Consider the following 21875-nt stretch of genomic DNA (forward strand, 5'->3'; position numbering starts at 1 on the left):
CTATACTGTTGGACCAAATCATGATTTTAGCCTCTTAAAAAATAGGTTTTGAATTAATGAATGTGTAGGTCGCACCGATTCGAACACCTACAGCACCACAATACAATGCATATTGCATTATTGTTTTCTAGTGAGTACAATTATACTCTAGACTGTAAACTGCAGTGAAAATGTCATTTGAATAACGCTTCAATATAGCCTAAATATGTGTCATTTAACTTTTAAAATGAAACGTATTAGCATTTATGTGATAAACACAACCAACCTGTCACAGCGTTTTAATATGATGGAGATACTTCAAAAGTCTCCCGTAGAGTCTCCTGTAGTCTCCTGTAGAGTCTCATTTAGTCTCCTGTAGAGTCTCCTGTAGTCTCCTGTAGTCTCCTGTAGAGTCTTCTTTAGTCTCCTGTAGAGTCTCCTTTAGTCTCCAGTAGTCTCCTGTAGAGTCTCCTTTAGTCTCCTGTAGAGTCTCCTTTAGTCTCCAGTAGTCTTCTGTAGAGTCTCCTGTAGTCTTGTGTAGAGTCTCCTGTAGTCTCCTGTAGAGTCTCCTGTAGAGTCTCCTGTAGTCTCCTGTAGAGTCTCATTGAGTCTCCTGTAGAGTCTCCTGTAGTCTCCTGTAGAGTCTCCTGTAGAGTCCTGTAGTCTCCTGTAGAGTCTCATTGAGTCTCCTGTAGAGTCTCCTGTAGTCTCTTGTAGAGTCTCCTGTAGAGTCTCCTGTAGAGTCCTGTAGAGTCTCCTGTAGTCTCTTGTAGAGTCTCCTGTAGAGTCTCCTGTAGAGTCCTGTAGAGTCTCCTGTAGTCTCTTGTAGAGTCTCCTGTAGAGTCTCCTGTAGAGTCCTGTAGAGTCTCCTGTAGTCTCCTGTAGAGTCTCCTGTAGAGTCCTGTAGTCTCCTGTAGAGTCTCATTGAGTCTCCTGTAGAGTCTCCTGTAGTCTCTTGTAGAGTCTCCTGTAGAGTCTCCTGTAGAGTCCTGTAGTCTCCTGTAGAGTCTTCTTTAGTCTCCTGTAGAGTCTCCTTTAGTCTCCAGTAGTCTCCTGTAGAGTCTCCTTTAGTCTCCAGTAGTCTCCTGTAGAGTCTTCTTTAGTCTCCTGTAGAGTCTTCTTTAGTCTCCTGTAGTCTCCTGTAGAGTCTCCTGTAGTCTCCTGTAGAGTCTCCTGTAGTCTCCTGTAGTCTCCTGTAGAGTCTCCTGTAGAGTCTCCTGTAGTCTCCTGTAGTCTCCTGTAGTCTCCTGTAGAGTCTCCTGTAGTCTCCTGTAGTCTCCTGTAGTCTCCTGTAGAGTCTCCTGTAGTCTCCTGTAGTCTCCTGTAGAGTCTCCTGTAGAGTCTCCTGTAGTCTCCTGTAGAGTCTCCTGTAGTCTCCTGTAGTCTCCTGTAGAGTCTCCTGTAGAGTCTCCTGCAGAGTCTCCCGTAGTCTCGTGTAGAGTCTCCTGTAGAGTCTCCTGTAGTCTCTTGTAGACTACCTACACGTGTTCATCCACTCCAGTCGAATAAACTGAACAAAAATAGGAAAGCTAATATGCAACAATTTCAAAGAGTTTACTGAGTTACACTTCATATCAGGAAATCAGTCAATTTAAATAAATGTTTTAGTCCCTAATCTATGGATTTCACATGACTGGGCAGGGGCTCAGCAATGGGTGGGTCAGGGAGGGCATAGGTCCACCCACCGGGGAGCTCAGCCAATCAGAATGAGTTTTACCACACAAAAGGGCTATACTATAGACAGAGACACCCCCCCACTGATGTTTCCACAAGGGGATCATGTTTTTTATGTTTCATTTTTTTGAATGACCCCCCCCCCCCCCCACACACACACACACACACACACACACACACACACTGTCTTTCAGGTCATCAACGGTGCATTTTAAACATTGTTGGTCCTTTTAGACCAAGGCCTTCCATTTCAATGTCAAATCTCTCCTTGACAAGGCCTCAGTCAGAGCCTCAGACTGTAGTGACTCTCATGACCAGCTCCCGGTGCTGTGGCTGGGGTATCCGTGGGCCTCTGGCTGCCTCAGGTGGCTGAGAAGGTGGAGGATATTGTAGGCAGCACAGTGTTGGTCTGGTCCAGCTGTCCCCCTGGCCTGCTCAGTGGAACCCTGTGTGACCAGCCCAATCCCTGTGGCTGGTGATGCTGTAGCTAAGTCCGGTGCTGTGGTGGCAGCAGCCCGAGAGGAGGTGGCAGAGGAGGGTCCTAATCCTGTCCCAGGCTGGTTTCTCTGGCTAGACTGAGGCTGAGAGAGCGTCCGCACTGTGGCTGCTGTCTTCAGGTTCTCATTGTCAGTGGTCTTGTCGTAGTTGAGAACCTTCCACTGCTGGTTGACAGCCTGCCACCGGTTAAAGATACGGAACACTGAAGGTCCTTCATGGATGATTAGAGCTGCAGCGGGAAGATAAGAGACATGAATATTAGTCAGATGATCTTGCATTAAACGATCAGAAGCACAGTCAAGATCTTACTGCATAGAGTCGTACTGCATAGAGTCTTACTGCATAGAGTCCTACTGCATAGAGTCGTACTGCATAGAGTCCTACTGCATAGAGTCCTACTGCATAGAGTCCTACTGCATAGAGTCTTACTGCATAGAGTCTTACTGCATAGAGTCGTACTGCATAGAGTCGTACTGCATAGAGTCTTACTGCATAGAGTCCTACTGCATAGAGTCCTACTGCATAGAGTCCTACTGCATAGAGTCCTACTGCATAGAGTCTTACTGCATAGAGTCTTACTGCATAGAGTCTTACTGCATAGAGTCTTACTGCATAGAGTCGTACTGCATAGAGTTGTACTGCATAGAGTCGTACTGCATAGAGTCTTACTGCATAGAGTCCTACTGCATAGAGTCCTACTGCATAGATACATCTAGACACATTTGAAGTAAATGGCTCTGATATGATCCATAAACCTTCCCATAAGACATTATAAATATGATACTATAAGTATAGCTACTCAAGACAACTAAAGGAGTTGACCCTCCCCCCACATCTCTCAAGATAACTAAAGGTGTCGCCCCCCCACATTTCTCAAGACTTACTGCAAGGGGTCGACCCCCCCCCCCCATCTCTCAAGACAACTAAAGGTGTCGACCCCCCCCCCCACATCTCTCAAGAAAACTAAAGGTGTCGACTGCCCACATCTCTCAAGACAACTAAAGGAGTTGACACTCCCCCCTCCACATCTATCAAGACAACTAAAGGTGTCACTAGACATCTATCAAGACAACTAAAGGTGTTGACCCTCCCCTCCACATCTATCAAGACAACTAAAGGTGTCGACCCCCCCCCCCCACATCTATCAAGACAACTAAAGGACTTGACCCTCCCCCTCCACATCTATCAAGACAACTAAAGGTGTTGACCCTCCACATCTCTCAAGACAACTAAAGGTGTCGACCCTCCACATCTCTCAAGACAACTAAAGGTGTTACCCCCCCACATCTATCAAGACAACTAAAGGAGTTGACCCTCCACATCTCTCAAGACAACTAAAGGTGTTGACCCTCCACATCTATCAAGACAACTAAAGGAGTTGACCCTCCACATCTATCAAAACAACTAAAGGTGTCATGACCCTCCACATCTCTCAAGACAACTAAAGGAGTTGACCCTCCCCTCCACATCTCTCAAGACAACTAAAGGAGTTGACCCTCCACATCTATCAAAACAACTAAAGGTGTCGACCCTCCACATCTCTCAAGACAACTAAAGGAGTTGACCCTCCCCTTCCACATCTCTCAAGACAACTAAAGGAGTTGACCCTCCCCTCCACATCTCTCAAGACAACTAAAGGTGTTGACCCTCCACATCTATCAAGACAACTAAAGGAGTTGACCCTCCACATCCATCAAGACAACTAAAGGTGTTGAACCTCCACATTTATCAAGACAACTAAATGAGTCGAACCCCCACATCTCTCAAGACAACTAAAGGAGTTGACCCTCCCCCCACATCTCTCAAGATAACTAAAGGTGTCGCCCCCCCACATTTCTCAAGACGACTAAAGGGGTCGACCCCCCCCCCACATCTCTCAAGACAACTAAAGGTGTCGACCCCCCCCCCACATCTCTCAAGAAAACTAAAGGTGTCGACCCCCACATCTCTCAAGACAACTAAAGGAGTTGACACTCCCCCTCCACATCTATCAAGACAACTAAAGGTGTCGACCCCCCACATCTATCAAGACAACTAAAGGTGTTGACCCTCCCCCTCCACATCTATCAAGACAACTTGGGAGTTGACCCTCCACATCTATCAAGACTACTAAAGGTGTTGACCCTCCACATCTATCAAGACATCTAAAGGTGTCGACCCTCCACATCTCTCAAGACAACTAAAGGAGTTGACCCTCCCCCCTCCACATCTTTCAAGACAACTAAAGGAGTTGACCCTCCCCCCCTCCACATCTATCAAGACAACTAAAGGTGTTGACCCTCCACATCTCTCAAGACAACTAAAGGTGTCGACCCTCCACATCTCTCAAGACAACTAAAGGTGTCGACCCCCCCACATCTATCAAGACAACTAAAGGAGTTGACCCTCCACATCTCTCAAGACAACTAAAGGTGTCGACCCTCCACATCTATCAAGACAACTAAAGGAGTTGACCCTCCACATCTATCAAAACAACTAAAGGTGTCGACCCTCCACATGTCTCAAGACAACTAAAGGAGTTGACCCTCCCCCCTCCACATCTCTCAAGACAACTAAAGGAGTTGACCCTCCACATCTATCAAAACAACTAAAGGTGTCGACCCTCCACATCTCTCAAGACAACTAAAGGAGTTGACCCTCCCCCCCTCAACATCTCTCAAGACAACTAAAGGAGTTCACCCTCCCCCCTCCACATCTCTCAAGACAACTAAAGGTGTTGACCCTCCACATCTATCAAGACAACTAAAGGAGTTGACCCTCCACATCCATCAAGACAACTAAAGGTGTTGAACCTCCACATTTATCAAGACAACTAAATGAGTCGAACCCCACATCTCTCAAGACAACTAAAGGAGTTGACCCTCCCCCACATCTCTCAAGATAACTAAAGGTGTCGCCCCCACATTTCTCAAGATGACTAAAGGGGTCGACCCCCCACATCTCTCAAGACAACTAAAGGTGTCGACCCCCCCCCACATCTCTCAAGACAACTAAAGGTGTCGACCCCCCCACATCTCTCAAGAAAACTAAAGGTGTCGACCCCCCCACATCTCTCAAGACAACTAAAGGAGTTGACACTCCCCCCTCCACATCTATCAAGACAACTAAAGGTGTCGACCCCCCCCACATCTATCAAGACAACTAAAGGTGTTGACCCTCCCCCCCCTCCACATCTATCAAGACAACTAAAGGAGTTGACCCTCCACATCTATCAAGACTACTAAAGGTGTTGACCCTCCACATCTATCAAGACATCTAAAGGTGTCGACCCTCCACATCTCTCAAGACAACTAAAGGAGTTGACCCTCCCCCCTCCACATCTTTCAAGACAACTAAAGGAGTTGACCCTCCCCCCTCCACATCTCTCAAGACAACTAAAGGAGTTGACCCTCCCCCCTCCACATCTCTCAAGACAACTAAAGGAGTTGACCCCCCCCCTCCACATCTATCAAGACAACTAAAGGAGTTGACCCTCCCCCCTGCACATCTTTCAAGACAACTAAAGGAGTTGACCCTCCCCCTCCACATCTCTCAAGACAACTAAAGGAGTTGACCCTCCCCCCTCCACATCTATCAAGACAACTAAAGGTGTTGACCCTCCACATCTCTCAAGACAACTAAAGGTGTCTACCCTCCACATCTCTCAAGACAACTAAAGGTGTCGACCCCCCCCACATCTATCAAGACAACTAAAGGAGTTGACCCTCCACATCTCTCAAGACAACTAAAGGTGTCGACCCTCCACATCTATCAAGACAACTAAAGGAGTTGACCCTCCCCCCCTCCACATCTATCAAGACAACTAAAGATGTTGACCCTCCACATCTATCAAGACAACTAAAGGAGTTGACCCTCCACATTTATCAAGACAACTAAAGGAGTTCAAATCAAATCAAATCAAATTTTATTTGTTACATACACATGGTTAGCAGATGTTAATGCGAGTGTAGCGAAATGCTTGTGCTTCTAGTTCCGACAATGCAGTAATAACCAACAAGTAATCTAACTAACAATTCCTAAACTACTAAAACCCTGGTCCTACATCAGGGGTAGACAACCCTGGTCCTACATCAGGGGTAGACAACCCTGGTCCTACATCAGGGGTAGACAACCCTGGTCTACATCAGGGGTAGATAACCCTGGTCCTACTTCATGTGTAGACAACCCTGGTCCTACATCAGGGGTAGATAACCCTGGTCCTTCTTCAGGGGTAGACAACCCTGGTCCTACATCAGGGGTAGATAACCCTGGTCCTACATCAAGGGTAGACAACCCTGTCCTACATCAGGTGTAGACAACCCTTGTCCTACATCAGATGTAGACAACCCTGGTCCTTCATCAGGTGTAGACAACCCTGGTCCTACATCAGGGGTAGACAACCCTGGTCCTACATCAGGGTTAGACAACCCTGGTCCTACATCAGATGTAGACAACCCTGGTCCTACAACAGGGGTAGATAACCCTGGTCCTTCTTCAGGGGTAGACAACCCTGGTCCTACATCAGGGGTAGATAACCCTGGTTCTACATCAGGGGTAGACAACCCTGTCCTACATCAGGTGTAGACAACCCTTGTCCTACATCAGATGTAGACAACCCTGGTCCTTCATCAGGTGTAGACAACCCTGGTCCTACATCAGGGATAGACAACCCTGGTCCTACATCAGGGTTAGACAACCCTGGTCCTACATCAGATGTAGACAACCCTGGTCCTACATCAGGGGTAGATAACCCTGGTCCTACATCATGTGTAGACAACCCTGGTCCTACATCAGGGGTAGACAACCCTGGTCCTTCATCAGGGGTAGACAACCCTGGTCGTACATCAGGGGTAGACAACCCTGGTCCTATTTCAGGGGTAGACAACCCTGGTCCTACATCAGGGGTAGACAACCCTGGTCCTACATCAGGGGTAGATAACCCTGGTCCTACATCAGGGGTAGACAACCCTGGTCCTACATCAAGGGTAGACAACCCTGTCCTACATCAGGTGTAGACAACCCTTGTCCTACATCAGATGTAGACAACCCTGGTCCTTCATCAGGTGTAGACAACCCTGGTCCTACATCAGGGGTAGACAACCCTGGTCCTACATCAGGGTTAGACAACCCTGGTCCTACATCAGATGTAGACAACCCTGGTCCTACATCAGGGGTAGATAACCCTGGTCCTTCTTCAGGGGTAGACAACCCTGGTCCTACATCAGGAGTAGATAACCCTGGTTCTACATCAGGGGTAGACAACCCTGTCCTACATCAGGTGTAGACAACCCTTGTCCTACATCAGATGTAGACAACCCTGGTCCTTCATCAGGTGTAGACAACCCTGGTCCTACATCAGGGGTAGACAACCCTGGTCCTACATCAGGGGTAGACAACCCTGGTCCTTCATCAGGGGTAGACAACCCTGGTCGTACATCAGGGGTAGACAACCCTGGTCCTATTTCAGGGGTAGACAACCCTGGTCCTACATCAGGGGTAGACAACCCTGGTCCTACATCAGGGGTAGATAACCCTGGTCCTACATCAGGGGTAGACAATCCTGGTCCTACATCAGGGGTAGACAACCCTGTCCTACATCAGGTGTAGACAACCCTTGTCCTACATCAGATGTAGACAACCCTGGTCCTTCATCAGGTGTAGACAACCCTGGTCCTACATCAGGGGTAGACAACCCTGGTCCTTCATCAGGGGTAGACAACCCTGGTCGTACATCAGGGGTAGACAACCCTGGTCCTATTTCAGGGGTAGACAACCCTGGTCCTACATCAGGGGTAGACAACCCTGGTCCTACATCAGGGGTAGATAACCCTGGTCCTACATCAGGGGTAGACAATCCTGGTCCTACATCAGGGGTAGAAAACCCTGGTCCTACATCAGGGGTAGACAACCCTGGTCCTACATCAAGGGTAGACAACCCTGGTCTTACATCAGGAATAGAGAACTCTGGTCCTACATCAGGTGTAGCCAACCCTGGTCCGACATCAGGGGTAGACACCCTGGTCCTACATCAGGGGTTGACAACCCTGGTACTACATCAGGGGTAGACAACCCTGGTCCTACATCAGGGGTAGACAACCCTGGTCCTACATCATGGGTAGACAACCCTGGTCCTACATCAGGGGTAGATAACCCTGTTCCTACATCAGGGGTAGACAACCCTGGTCCTACATCAGGGGTAGATAACCCTGGTCCCACATCAGGGGTAGACAACCCTGGTCCTACATCAGGGGTAGGTAACCCTGGTCCCACATCAGGGGTAGACAACCCTGGTCCTACATCAGGGGTAGATAACCCTGGTCCCACATCAGGGGTAGACAACCCTGGTCCTACATCAGGGGTAGATAACCCTGGTCCTCCATCAGGGGTAGACAACCCTGGTCCTACATCAGGGGTAGATAACCCTGGTCCTACATCAGGGGTAGATAACCCTGGTCCTACATCAAGGGGTAGACAACCCTGGTCCTACATCAGGGGTAGACAACCCTGGTCCTACATCAGGGGTAGATAACCCTGGTCCTACATCAAGGGGTAGACAACCCTGGTCCTACATCAGGGGTAGACAACCCTGGTCCTACATCAGGGGTAGACAACCCTGGTCCTACATCAGGGGTAGACAACCCTGGTCCCACATCAGGGGTAGACAACCCTGGTCCTACATCAGGGGTAGATAACCCTGTTCCTACATCAGGGGTAGACAACCCTGGTCCTACATCAGGGGTAGACAACCCTGGTCCTACATCAGGGGTAGACAATCCTGGTCCTACATCAGGGGTAGATAACCCTGGTCCTCCATCAGGGGTAGACAACCCTGGTCCTACATCAGGGGTAGATAACCCTGGTCCTCCATCAGGGGTAGATAACCTTGGTCCTACATCAGTGGTAGCCAACCCTGGTCCTACATCAGGGGTAGACAACCCTGGTCCTACATCAGGGGTAGACAACCCTGGTCCCACATCAGGGGTAGACAACCCTGGTCCTACATCAGGGGTAGATAACCCTGTTCCTACATCAGGGGTAGACAACCCTGGTCCTACATCAGGGGTAGACAATCCTGGTCCTACATCAGGGGTAGACAACCCTGGTCCTACATCAGGGGTAGATAACCCTGGTCCTACATCAGGGGTAGACAACCCTGGTCCTACATCAGGGGTAGATAACCCTGGTCCTACATCAGTGGTAGACAACCCTGGTCCTACATCAGGGGTAGATAACCCTGGTCCTACATCATGTGTAGACAACCCTGGTCCTACATCAGGGGTAGATAACCCTGGTCCTACATCAGGGCTACACAGCCCTGGTCCTACATCAGGGGTAGACAACCCTGGTCCTACATCAGATGTAGACAACCCTGGTCCTACATCAGGGGTAGATAACCCTGGTCCTACATCAGGTGTAGACAACCCTGGTCCAACATCAGGTGTAGAAAACCCTGGTCCTACATCAGGGGTAGATAAACCTGGTCCTACATCAGGGGTAGACAACCCTGGTCCTACATCAGTGGTAGACAACCCTGGTCCTACATTAGGGGTAGATAACCCTGGTCCTACATTAGGGGTAGATAACCCTGGTCCTACATCAAGGGGTAGACAACCCTGGTCCTACATCAGGGGTAGATAACCCTGGTCCTACATCAAGGGGTAGACAACCCTGGTCCTACATCAGGGGTAGACAACCCTGGTCTTACATCAAGGGGTAGACAACCCTGGTCCCACATCAGGGGTAGACAACCCTGGTCCTACATCAGGGGTAGATAACCCTGGTCCTCCATCAGGGGTAGACAACCAGGTTCCTACATCAGGGGTAGATAACCCTGGTCCCACATCAGGGGTAGACAACCCTGGTCCTACACAAGGGGTAGGTAACTCTGGTCCCACATCAGGGGTAGACAACCCTGGTCCTACATCAGGGGTAGATAACCCTGGTCCCACATCAGGGGTAGACAACCCTGGTCCTACATCAGGGGTAGATAACCCTGGTCCTCCATCAGGGGTAGACAACCCTGGTCCTACATCAGGGGTAGATAACCCTGGTCCTCCATCAGGGGTAGACAACCATGTTCCTACATCAGGGGTAGATAACCCTGGTCCCACATCAGGGGTAGACAACCCTGGTCCTACATCAGGGGTAGGTAACCCTGGTCCCACATCAGGGGTAGACAACCCTGGTCCTACATCAGGGGTAGATAACCCTGGTCCCACATCAGGGGTAGACAACCCTGGTCCTACATCAGGTGTAGCCAACCCTGGTCCGACATCAGGGGTAGACACCCTGGTCCTACATCAGGGGTTGACAACCCTGGTACTACATCAGGGGTAGACAACCCTGGTCCTACATCAGGGGTAGACAACCCTGGTCCTACATCATGGGTAGACAACCCTGGTTCTACATCAGGGGTAGATAACCCTGTTCCTACATCAGGGGTAGACAACCCTGGTCCTACATCAGGGGTAGATAACCCTGGTCCCACATCAGGGGTAGACAACCCTGGTCCTACATCAGGGGTAGGTAACCCTGGTCCCACATCAGGGGTAGACAACCCTGGTCCTACATCAGGGGTAGATAACCCTGGTCCCACATCAGGGGTAGACAACCCTGGTCCTACATCAGGGGTAGATAACCCTGGTCCTCCATCAGGGGTAGACAACCCTGGTCCTACATCAGGGGTAGATAACCCTGGTCCTCCATCAGGGGTAGATAACCTTGGTCCTACATCAGTGGTAGCCAACCCTGGTCCTACATCAGGGGTAGACAACCCTGGTCCTACATCAGGGGTAGACAACACTGGTCCCACATCAGGGGTAGACAACCCTGGTCCTACATCAGGGGTAGATAACCCTGTTCCTACATCAGGGGTAGACAACCCTGGTCCTACATCAGGGGTAGACAACCCTGGTCCTACATCAGGGGTAGACAATCCTGGTCCTACATCAGGGGTAGATAACCCTGGTCCTCCATCAGGGGTAGACAACCCTGGTCCTACATCAGGGGTAGATAACCCTGGTCCTCCATCAGGGGTAGATAACCTTGGTCCTACATCAGTGGTAGCCAACCCTGGTCCTACATCAGGGGTAGACAACCCTGGTCCTACATCAGGGGTAGACAACCCTGGTCCCACATCAGGGGTAGACAACCCTGGTCCTACATCAGGGGTAGATAACCCTGTTCCTACATCAGGGGTAGACAACCCTGGTCCTACATCAGGGGTAGACAATCCTGGTCCTACATCAGGGGTAGACAACCCTGGTCCTACATCAGGGGTAGATAACCCTGGTCCTACATCAGGGGTAGACAACCCTGGTCCTACATCAGGGGTAGATAACCCTGGTCCTACATCAGTGGTAGACAACCCTGGTCCTACATCAGGGGTAGATAACCCTGGTCCTACATCATGTGTAGACAACCCTGGTCCTACATCAGGGGTAGATAACCCTGGTCCTACATCAGGGCTACACAGCCCTGGTCCTACATCAGGGGTAGACAACCCTGGTCCTACATCAGATGTAGACAACCCTGGTCCTACATCAGATGTAGACAACCCTGGTCCTAGATCAGGGGTAGATAACCCTGGTCCTACATCAGGTGTAGACAACCCTGGTCCAACATCAGGTGTAGAAAACCCTGGTCCTACATCAGGGGTAGATAAACCTGGTCCTACATCAGGGGTAGACAACCCTGGTCCTACATCAGTGGTAGACAACCCTGGTCCTACATTAGGGGTAGATAACCCTGGTCCTACATTAGGGGTAGATAACCCTGGTCCTACATCAAGGGGTAGACAACCCTGGTCCTACATCAGGGGTAGATAACCCTGGTCCTACATCAAGGGGTAGACAACCCTGGTCCTACATCAGGGGTAGACAACCCTGGTCTTACATCAAGGGGTAGACAACCCTGGTCCCACATCAGGGGTAGACAACCCTGGTCCTACATCAGGGGTAGATAACCCTGGTCCTCCATCAGGGGTAGACAACCAGGTTCCTACATCAGGGGTAGATAACCCTGGTCCCACATCAGGGGTAGACAACCCTGGTCCTACACAAGGGGTAGGTAACTCTGGTCCCACATCAGGGGTAGACAACCCTGGTCCTACATCAGGGGTAGATAACCCTGGTCCCACATCAGGGGTAGACAACCCTGGTCCTACATCAGGGGTAGATAACCCTGGTCCTCCATCAGGGGTAGACAACCCTGGTCCTACATCAGGGGTAGATAACCCTGGTCCTCCATCAGGGGTAGACAACCATGTTCCTACATCAGGGGTAGATAACCCTGGTCCCACATCAGGGGTAGACAACCCTGGTCCTACATCAGGGGTAGGTAACCCTGGTCCCACATCAGGGGTAGACAACCCTGGTCCTACATCAGGGGTAGATAACCCTGGTCCCACATCAGGGGTAGACAACCCTGGTCCTACATCAGGGGTAGATAACCCTGGTCCTCCATCAGGGGTAGACAACCCTGGTCCTACATCAGGGGTAGATAACCCTGGTCCTCCATCAGGGGTAGATAACCTTGGTCCTACATCAGTGGTAGCCAACCCTGGTCCTACATCAGGGGTAGACAACCCTGGTCCTACATCATGGGTAGACAACCCTGGTCCCACATCAGGGGTAGACAACCCTGGTCCTACATCAGGGGTAGATAACCCTAGTCCTACATCAGGGGTAGACAACCCTGGTCCCACGTCAGGGGTAGATAACCCTAGTCCTACATCAGGGGTAGACAACCCTGGTCCTACATCAGGGGTAGATAACCCTAGTCCCACATCAGGGGTAGACAACCCTGGTCCTGGAGGATCACAGGCACTGGAGCCACTTCATGTTTTTGATTGACCTGACCAGGAAGACCAGGTGTGTTGAATGTAGTCATTCACTGATCTGATCAATTAGCTGTTCTGGTGTTATGCCGAGTGGGTACAAAATCCTACAGTTCCTGAGGCACTTCCAGGAACTGAGTTGCCTACCTCTGGAGTAAAGGATTAAAGGCTAGAAACTCTCTAAAACAGTTGAAGAAAGGAACTGAGTTGCCTACCTCTGGAGTAAAGGATTAAAGGCTAGAAACTCTCTAAAACAGATGAAGAAAGGAACTGAGTTGCCTACCTCTGGAGTAAAGGATTGAAGCCCAGATGAGCTAAATCAATATATAATGACAAAGTATTCTCACGATAGACCTGTAGGCAAAACTATACAGATCTATCAAATTGATCACTCATAATTTCTGCCATTCATTCTCTCAGTGTCTATAGCATTCCACTCACATACAGTAAGGGGATTTCAGAGTGAGATAATCTGATGAACAAGCAACTGCCATCCATTACATTGACTGTCAGTGAGCCACGGTTGTAAACTAGAATAGGGCTCAGCCTCACCGAAGCAAACGATGTCCATGAATCCGTACATGCCGTAGCAGATCTGGAAAAGCAGGTCATGTCTCTGCCAGCGTGCCGAGGGGCTGAAGGAGGACCAGACCAGCCAGGACAGACTGGCCACCAGGAACATAGACCCCAGAACCGCTGCAGCTATCTGAACCTTCTCTATCACCGCCAGGGAGATGGACTGCCACTGAGGGAGGGACGGAGATACTGTAAACACAAATGTATCATTGTCTGTTTGAAAATGAGATCTACTGCTGTAATGGGTTTATTATGGATCCCCATTAGTTCCTGCCAAGGCATCAGCTACTCTTCCTGGGTTTATTATGGATCCCCATTAGTTCCTGCCAAGGCAGCAGCTACTCTTCCTGGGGTTTATTATGGATCCCCATTAGTTCCTGCCAAGGCAACAGCTACTTTTCCTGGGGTATATTATGGATCCCCATTAGTTCCTGCCAAAGCAGCAGCTACTCTTCCTGGGGTCCCAAAAAATTAATGCAGTTTATACAATTTTAAAAACATTACAATACATTCACAACAGATTTCACAACACATCTAGGGAGTTTTTCCAAGCCACCGTGCTTCTACATCTGTATTGCATGCTGTTTGGGGTTTTAGGCTGGGTTTCTGTACAGCACTTTGAGATATCAGCTGATGTACGAAGGGCTTTATAAATACATTTGATTTGATTCAGTGTGTGCCTTCAGGCCACCACTCTACTACCCCTTATCTACAGGATCAATGTGCGTGTGTATGCGTGTGTCTGTGCCTGTGTGTGTGTGTATATATGCGTGTGTCTGTACTGTACCTGTGTGTGTGTGTATATATGCGTGTGTCTGTACTGTACCTGTGTGTGTGTATGCGTGTGTCTGTACCTGTGTGTGTGTGTGTGTGTATATATGCGTGTGTCTGTACTGTACCTGTGTGTGTGTATGCATGTGGCTGTGCCTGTGTGTCTGTCTCGTCACATTCCCACTGTTCAATAGGGTGTATTTTGTTTTTAAAAGAGATTTTACTGCTGGCGTGGTAGCTCACCTGTAGCGGGTTCTTGGTGCTGATGCTGATGACCTGGTACTTGTAGTAGCAGAGCTCACAGGCCCAGCATCCTCTCTGACTGATCCACTTGATGAGGCAGGGCTGGTGGATACAGCGGACCGACCCACTGCAGCGACATGGGCTCAGCAGCTCCCCTGTGGGACACATTACATTACACAGCAGTTGAAATCAAAGGCCCATAATTCCTCACTGGCATAATACAGTACCAGTCAAAAGTAAAACGTTATTATTTAGTATTTTCTACATTGTAGAATAATAGTGAAGACATCAAAACTATGAAATAACACATATGGAATCATGTAGTTACCAAAAAAACTGTTAAACAAATCACAATATATTTTATATTTCAGATTCTTCAATGTAGCCACCCTTTGCCTTGATGACAGCTTTGTACACTCTTGGCATTCTCTTAACCAATTTCACCTGCATTTGCAACAGTCTGGAAGGAGTTCCCACATATGCTGAGCACTTGGATGCTTTTCTATCACTCTACAGTACGACTCATCCCAAACCATCTCAATTGGGTTGAGGTCGGGAGATTGTGGAGGCCAGGTCATCTAATGCAGCACTCCATCACTCTCCTTCTTGGTCAAATAGCCCTTACACAGCCTGGAGGTGTGTTGGGTCATTGTCCTGTTGAAAAACAAATGATAGTCCCACTAAGCGCTAACCAGATGGGATGGTGTATCGCTGCAAAATGCTGTGGTAGCCATGCTGGTTAAATGGGCCTTGAGTTCTAAATAAATCACAGACAATGTCACAAGCAAAGCACCCCCACACCATCACACTTCCTTCTACATGCTTCATGGTGGGAACCACACATGTGGAGATGGGTGCGTCACTTGAGTGGGTTGAGTCTCTGATGTGATCTTCCTGTCTGGGTTGGTGCCCCCTTCAGGTTCGTGCCATGGGGGAGATCTTTGTGGGCTATACTCAGGCTTGTCTCAGGGTAGTCAGTTGGTGGTTTGAAGATATCCCTCTAGTGGTTTGGGGGCTGTGCTTTGGCAAAGTGGGTGGGGTTATATCCTGCCTGTTTGGCCCTGTCCGGGGGTATCATCGGACAAGGCCACAGTGTCCCCCGACCCCCCCCTGTCTCAGCCTCCAGTATTTATGCTGAAATAGTTTGTGTCAGGTGGCTAGGGTCAGTCTGTCCTGTGTGAATTTATGTATGCTCCCTCTGATTCTCTCTCTTTCTCTCTCTCAATCACATTTATTTATAAAGCCCTTCTTACATCAGGATTCTTCCTAGGTTCTGGCCTTTCTAGGGAGTTTTTCCTAGCCACTGTGCTTCTACACCTGCATTGCTTGCTGTTTGGAGTCTTAGGTTGGGTTTCTGTACAACACTTTGTGACATCGGCTGATATAAAAAGGGCTTTATAAATACATTTGATTGATTTGGGCTGCAATTTCTGAGACTGACAACTCTAATGAAATTATCCTCTGCAGCAGAGGAAACTCTGGGTCTTCCTTTCCTGTGGCAGTCCTCGTCTTTAACCAAATAGGTCTGTCTCCTGTATACCACCCCTACCTTGTCACAATACAACTGATTCACTCAAGGAAAGGAAAATAAGGAACGAAATTCCACAAATTAACAAGGCACACCTGTTAATTGAAATGCATTCCAGGTGACTACTTCATGAAGCTGGTTGAGAGAATGCTAAGCGTGTGCAAAGCTGCCATCAAAGCAAAGGGTGGCAAAGGGTGGCTAAATATAAAATATATTTTGATTTGTTTAACACTTTTTGGTTACTACATGATTCCATATGTGTTATTGCATATGTTTGATGTGTTCACTAATATTCTACAATGTAGGGAAAAAAATAAAAAAAACTTGAATGAGTAGGTGTGCCCAAACTTTTGACTGTTGTTGTATGTTGAACAGGATTACATAGCCTTTTTGTTTAGAGGGACTGGATGAAGAGAAACAGGATGCTAGTGTCTATGACAGCAGGAGCAGCATCTCAGTCACAGAGCAGAGAGGAAATACAGAGGAAATACAGAGCAGAAAGGAAATACAGAGGAAATACAGAGTAGAAAGGAAATATAGAGCAGAGAGGAAATACAAAGCAGAGAGGAAATACAGAGCAGAGAGGAAATACAGAGGAAATACAGAGCAGAAAGGAAATACAGAGGAAATACAGAGCAGAAAGGAAATATAGAGCAGAGAGGAAATACAAAGCAGAGAGGAAATACAGAGCAGAGAGGAAATACAGAGGAAATACAGAGGAAATACAGAGCAGAGAGGAAATACAGAGTAGAAAGGAAATACAGAGCAGAGAGGAAATACAGAGTAGAAAGGAAATACAGAGTAGAGAGGAAATACAGAGTAGAGAGGAAATTTGACAGAGTAGAAAGGAAATACAGAGCAGAGAGGAAATACAGAGTAGAAAGGAAATACAGAGCAGAGAGGAAATACAGAGCAGAAAGGAAATACAGAGGAAATACAGAGCAGAAAGGAAATACAGAGGAAATACAGAGCAGAGAGGAAATACAGAGGAAATACAGAGCAGAGAGGAAATACAGAGGAAATACAGAGTAGAGAGGAAATACAGAGCAGAAAGGAAATATAGAGCAGAGAGGAAATACAAAGCAGAGAGGAAATACAGAGCAGAGAGGAAATACAGAGGAAATACAGAGGAAATACAGAGCAGAGAGGAAATACAGAGTAGAAAGGAAATACAGAGCAGAGAGGAAATACAGAGTAGAAAGGAAATACAGAGTAGAGAGGAAATACAGAGTAGAGAGGAAATACAGAGTAGAAAGGAAATACAGAGCAGAGAGGAAATACAGAGTAGAAAGGAAATACAGAGCAGAGAGGAAATACAGAGCAGAAAGGAAATACAGAGGAAATACAGAGCAGAAAGGAAATACAGAGGAAATACAGAGCAGAGAGGAAATACAGAGGAAATACAGAGCAGAGAGGAAATACAGAGGAAATACAGAGTAGAGAGGAAATACAGAGTAGAAAGGAAATACAGAGCAGAGAGGAAATACAGAGCAGAAAGGAAATACAGAGGAAATACAGAGCAGAAAGGAAATACAGAGGAAATACAGAGCAGAGAGGAAATACAGAGGAAATACAGAGCAGAGAGGAAATACAGAGGAAATACGGAGTAGAGAGGAAATACAGAGTAGAGAGGAAATACAGAGGAAATACAGTTTAGAGAGGAAATACAGAGTAGAAAAGAAATACAGAGCAGAGAGGAAATACAGAGCAGAAAGGAAATACAGAGGAAATACAGAGCAGAAAGGAAATACAGAGGAAATACAGAGCAGAGAGGAAATACAGAGCAGAAAGGAAATACAGAGGAAATACAGAGCAGAAAGGAAATACAGAGGAAATACAGAGCAGAGAGGAAATACAGAGCAGAGAGGAAATACAGAGGAAATACAGAGTAGAGAGGAAATACAGAGTAGAGAGGAAATACAGAGCAGAGAGGCAATACAGAGTAGAGAGGAAATACAGAAGAAATACAGAGCAGAAAGGAAATAAAGAGGAAATACAGAGCAGAGAGGAAATACAGAGTAGAGAGGAAATACAGAGCAGAGAGGAAATAAAGAGTAGAGAGGAAATACAGAAGAAATACAGAGCAGAAAGGAAATACAGAGGAAATACAGAGCAGAAAGGAAATACAGAGCAGAGAGGAAATACAGAGCAGAGAGGAAATACAGAGTAGAGAGCAAATACAGAGTAGACAGGAAATACAGAGGAAATACAGAGTAGAGAGGAAATACAGAGTAGAGAGGAAATACAGAGCAGAGAGGAAATACAGAGCAGAGAGGAAATACAGAGCAGAGAGGAAATACAGAGTAGAGAGGAAATACAGAGCAGAGAGGAAATACAGAGTAGAAAGGAAATACAGAGCAGAGAGGAAATACAGAGTAGAGAGGAAATACAGAGTGGAGAGGAAATACAGAGTAGAAAGGAAATACAGAGGAAATACAGAGTAGAGAGGAAATACAGAGTAGAGAGGAAATACAGAGGAAATACAGAGTAGAGAGGAAATACAGAGTAGAGATTAAATGCAGAGTAGAGAGGAAATACAGAGGAAGTACAGAGAAATACAGAGCAGAGAGGAAATACAGAGTAGAGAGTAAATACAGAGTAAATACAGAGAAATACAGAGACACTGTACTTTTGACACTGGACAAAAGTAGTGCACTATACAGGGAATAGGCTGCCATTTAGGACAGACCCTGAGAGAACACTACTGAATAAAACAAGCTCCGTGTGAATCACTCTAAGTGAAGTGTGGCCTTGAAGAATCCCTCCTCTCTATGCGTGCTTCCTCTCTGGCTTGTGTTGAATATCAATTTCCTGTCTGAGAAAAAAAACTTCAAAGCTTTAACAGTTTAAAAGGTTTCTAGTGTTGGGGGTGAATTTAACATATTATTTATTATTAAACTCCAGGGATTCCAGAGGGTCACTTCATGTCACATCACCTCTCAACTACTGGGTACTCTCATTCTTTACACTAAGGGTCCCAAACGGCACCCTATTCCCTATCGGCCCTGGTCAAACGTAGTCCACTATAAAGGTATTAGGGTGCCATTGGGATGCAAACCCAGCTGTGTCAAGTGCTGTAACTTGACTGCAGGAGAAAAATGCCAATAATGAGCAGCACTCCAGCTAAGAACAGAACAACTGGGTGAGTTAAGAGGACAACCTGATAACTAGTCAGCACTCCAGCTAAGAACAGAACAACTGGGTGATTTAAGAGGACAACCTGATAACTAGTCAGCACTCCAGCTAAGAACAGAACAACTGGGTGAGTTAAGAGGACAACCTGATAACTAGTCAGCACTCCAGCTAAGAACAGAACAACTGCGTGAGAGGACGGCCTGATCTTGGAACTTGTTGGAAGATGTGAAAAACAAGGGTTCCAGTTTGCATTACATGATGAGTTGGATTATTTCTCTTAACCTTAAATTATTGTTTCTCATGTTCCTCCTGAATAGTGTAGTGAGACATATTAATCAATATCGTCTCCAAGACAAACAATAGCATGACTAAAGATGGGAGAATATAGTCCCAGGTACAGTTCCCGACTTCCCAGTGTCCTGTACAGTTTCAGGCAGTGTGTGAATGAGTGGGAAACATTATTTGATTTCTCCTGCATGTAATTGTTTCTATGTTTTATGTTCACACTCAATGTCAGTCTATAATCTGTTTTGGTAGTTCAGTTTGTCTCTAATTAATCAACCAGAGAGACAGAGGGTTTATCTGCCCAGAGATCACTGGTATGGTGACCCCTGTTTACCCAGAGACCACAGTCCACCCACTAATTTGGGCTCTCTCCAGGCATGCCTTACAGATGGAGGCGCGTTGCAGGGGAACCATTCTGAGGGTACTGGAGCGGTGTAGGATTATTACTCAAAGGAACGTCTAAGGGCCATTAATTCAGACAAAATGTCACACCTTCTAGAATAAGTAGCCTTTACTGGGATGACAAGCTCCTCAGCCACATGACAGCTGACGATTCTGACACCAACCCTACCGTGGCTCTTGGGTGATGCCACCTGAGGACTCAGATCATAACAGCAAAACAAAGCCAGTGTTGTGTTAAGGGTCTATCCAATATCACCGTTTCAGATCCCTGGAAGCAGATCCTGCAGACAGGTGTCCTGAGGCTGCCACTCTCACTATAACTGCACAAGGAGAACCTCTGTTCCAGCTTGTCCTTAGCCCAGCTATCAGAGGAGCTGCTGCAGTGTAATACCCCCGATGGCTCTGCCGCATCAACCCAGCCTGAGCCCCCCGCCAGTCTGTCTCTCTCCGGCCCGCTGGCACCCCCGGTGGCGGGGCAGTCCGTATGTCCCCGGACCCTGATGGGCCGTTAACGTGTTGTTGTCCGGTCCACTGACGTCTGAAGGGACCCCATGGCTGTCCGGTACGTGTCCGGTCATGGGGATCAATACCGTTACCGGAGACGGGGGCCGGAGTAACAGCACCTTCAGGTCACCAAATAGGACGCAGCAGCGGCTCTTCAGCATGTCTGGACCGCGCAGCATCACTGAGGAATTAGCAGCACCATGCGATGACACTGAGGCTGAAAAGCTCCTCTACAAATCATTGAATAAAATGTGATGTCTACTTACAGGAAGTGTTACCCCCTAAAAAAAAGTCCAAACTGCCTTGGCACCTATCCCATTAATAACATATTCCATTGGCGCAAACAAGTATCTGAACACATTGGATATTCGGGTTGTTTCAGCTAGAACATCAATAAATAGTTAAAACAGGCTTTCATAATTTCATCCCCAAAGATGAATCTACTCCCACAGTATCTTCCAGAGTGGTCCAAGAGACAGGCATCATCCCATTGGTTCATTGTTGATGTCTGGTTGAGAATATCTGTATGGGTTTCTCATAGATGTGCCATTCATCACAAATGGTGAATCAAAAAATCTGTTCATAGATAACTATCCAAAGCGAAACTCTGTCTGTCGTTGGCGTGCTGTTCAAAGCTTCCAGGGAGCATAGCTGTCGTTAGTTTTCAATACATCACCGTCGTTTTCGTAACCACATAATTCCCATGCTCAAAGAACACAATGGTGCGTGTGTATCCATAAACTATATTTCATCCCAGCTTTCGGTCTGTCCTAATGTTAGGCGCATGCATTCCTTCTAGGTGTCTGTCTGTGTGATCATTGGCTGTTGATTTTGTGCTCACGCTGCAGTTTCAGTGCCATGATTCCTGGGACAGCTCCCAAGCACAGCACGTCACCACAGCAAGGAGTGATGCAGAGCCGGAGAACAATCTGCTCAGAATAACAAAAGGAGGAAGCTAGACGTCGTCATGCCTGTCAATGTAGGGTCCGTATGTCCAGCATAGCCGACAAATAACAGAACAGACGCTACAATATTCAAATTAAACGTGCTGAAGGCAAAGCACAACTAGATTTCTTTAATCAACTATAAAAATATAACATTGCATTATTAGCATAAAATAACACACCAACAGTAACTCTTCAACCATTCAAGTATGTAAAACCAATGTTCACATGTTCAGGATATCCAATTCAACCAATCAATCAATCAATCAATCAATCAATCAATCAATTTTCCCATCTATCTACCACTACTATAACTATAACCAGTCACCACCACTACTATAACCAGTCACTACCATTACTACTGTAGACACTACCACTACTATAACTATAACCAGTCACCACCACTACTATAACTATAACCAGTCACTACCACTACTATAACTATAACCAGTCACTACCACTACTATAACCAGTCACCACCACTACTATAACCAGTCACTACCACTACTATAACTATAAC

The 21875-nt window shown here is 47.3% G+C and overlaps 1 pseudogene; it reads right to left on the minus strand.

The window, feature by feature from the left end:
* Positions 1-1854: 1854 nt before the first annotated feature.
* LOC135533682 (E3 ubiquitin-protein ligase MARCHF4-like) lies at positions 1855-21144 on the minus strand (annotated as a pseudogene).
* Positions 21145-21875: the final 731 nt, after the last annotated feature.

Source organism: Oncorhynchus masou, unplaced genomic scaffold (assembly GCF_036934945.1).
Source record: "Oncorhynchus masou masou isolate Uvic2021 unplaced genomic scaffold, UVic_Omas_1.1 unplaced_scaffold_2582, whole genome shotgun sequence".
NCBI lineage: Eukaryota > Metazoa > Chordata > Actinopteri > Salmoniformes > Salmonidae > Oncorhynchus > Oncorhynchus masou.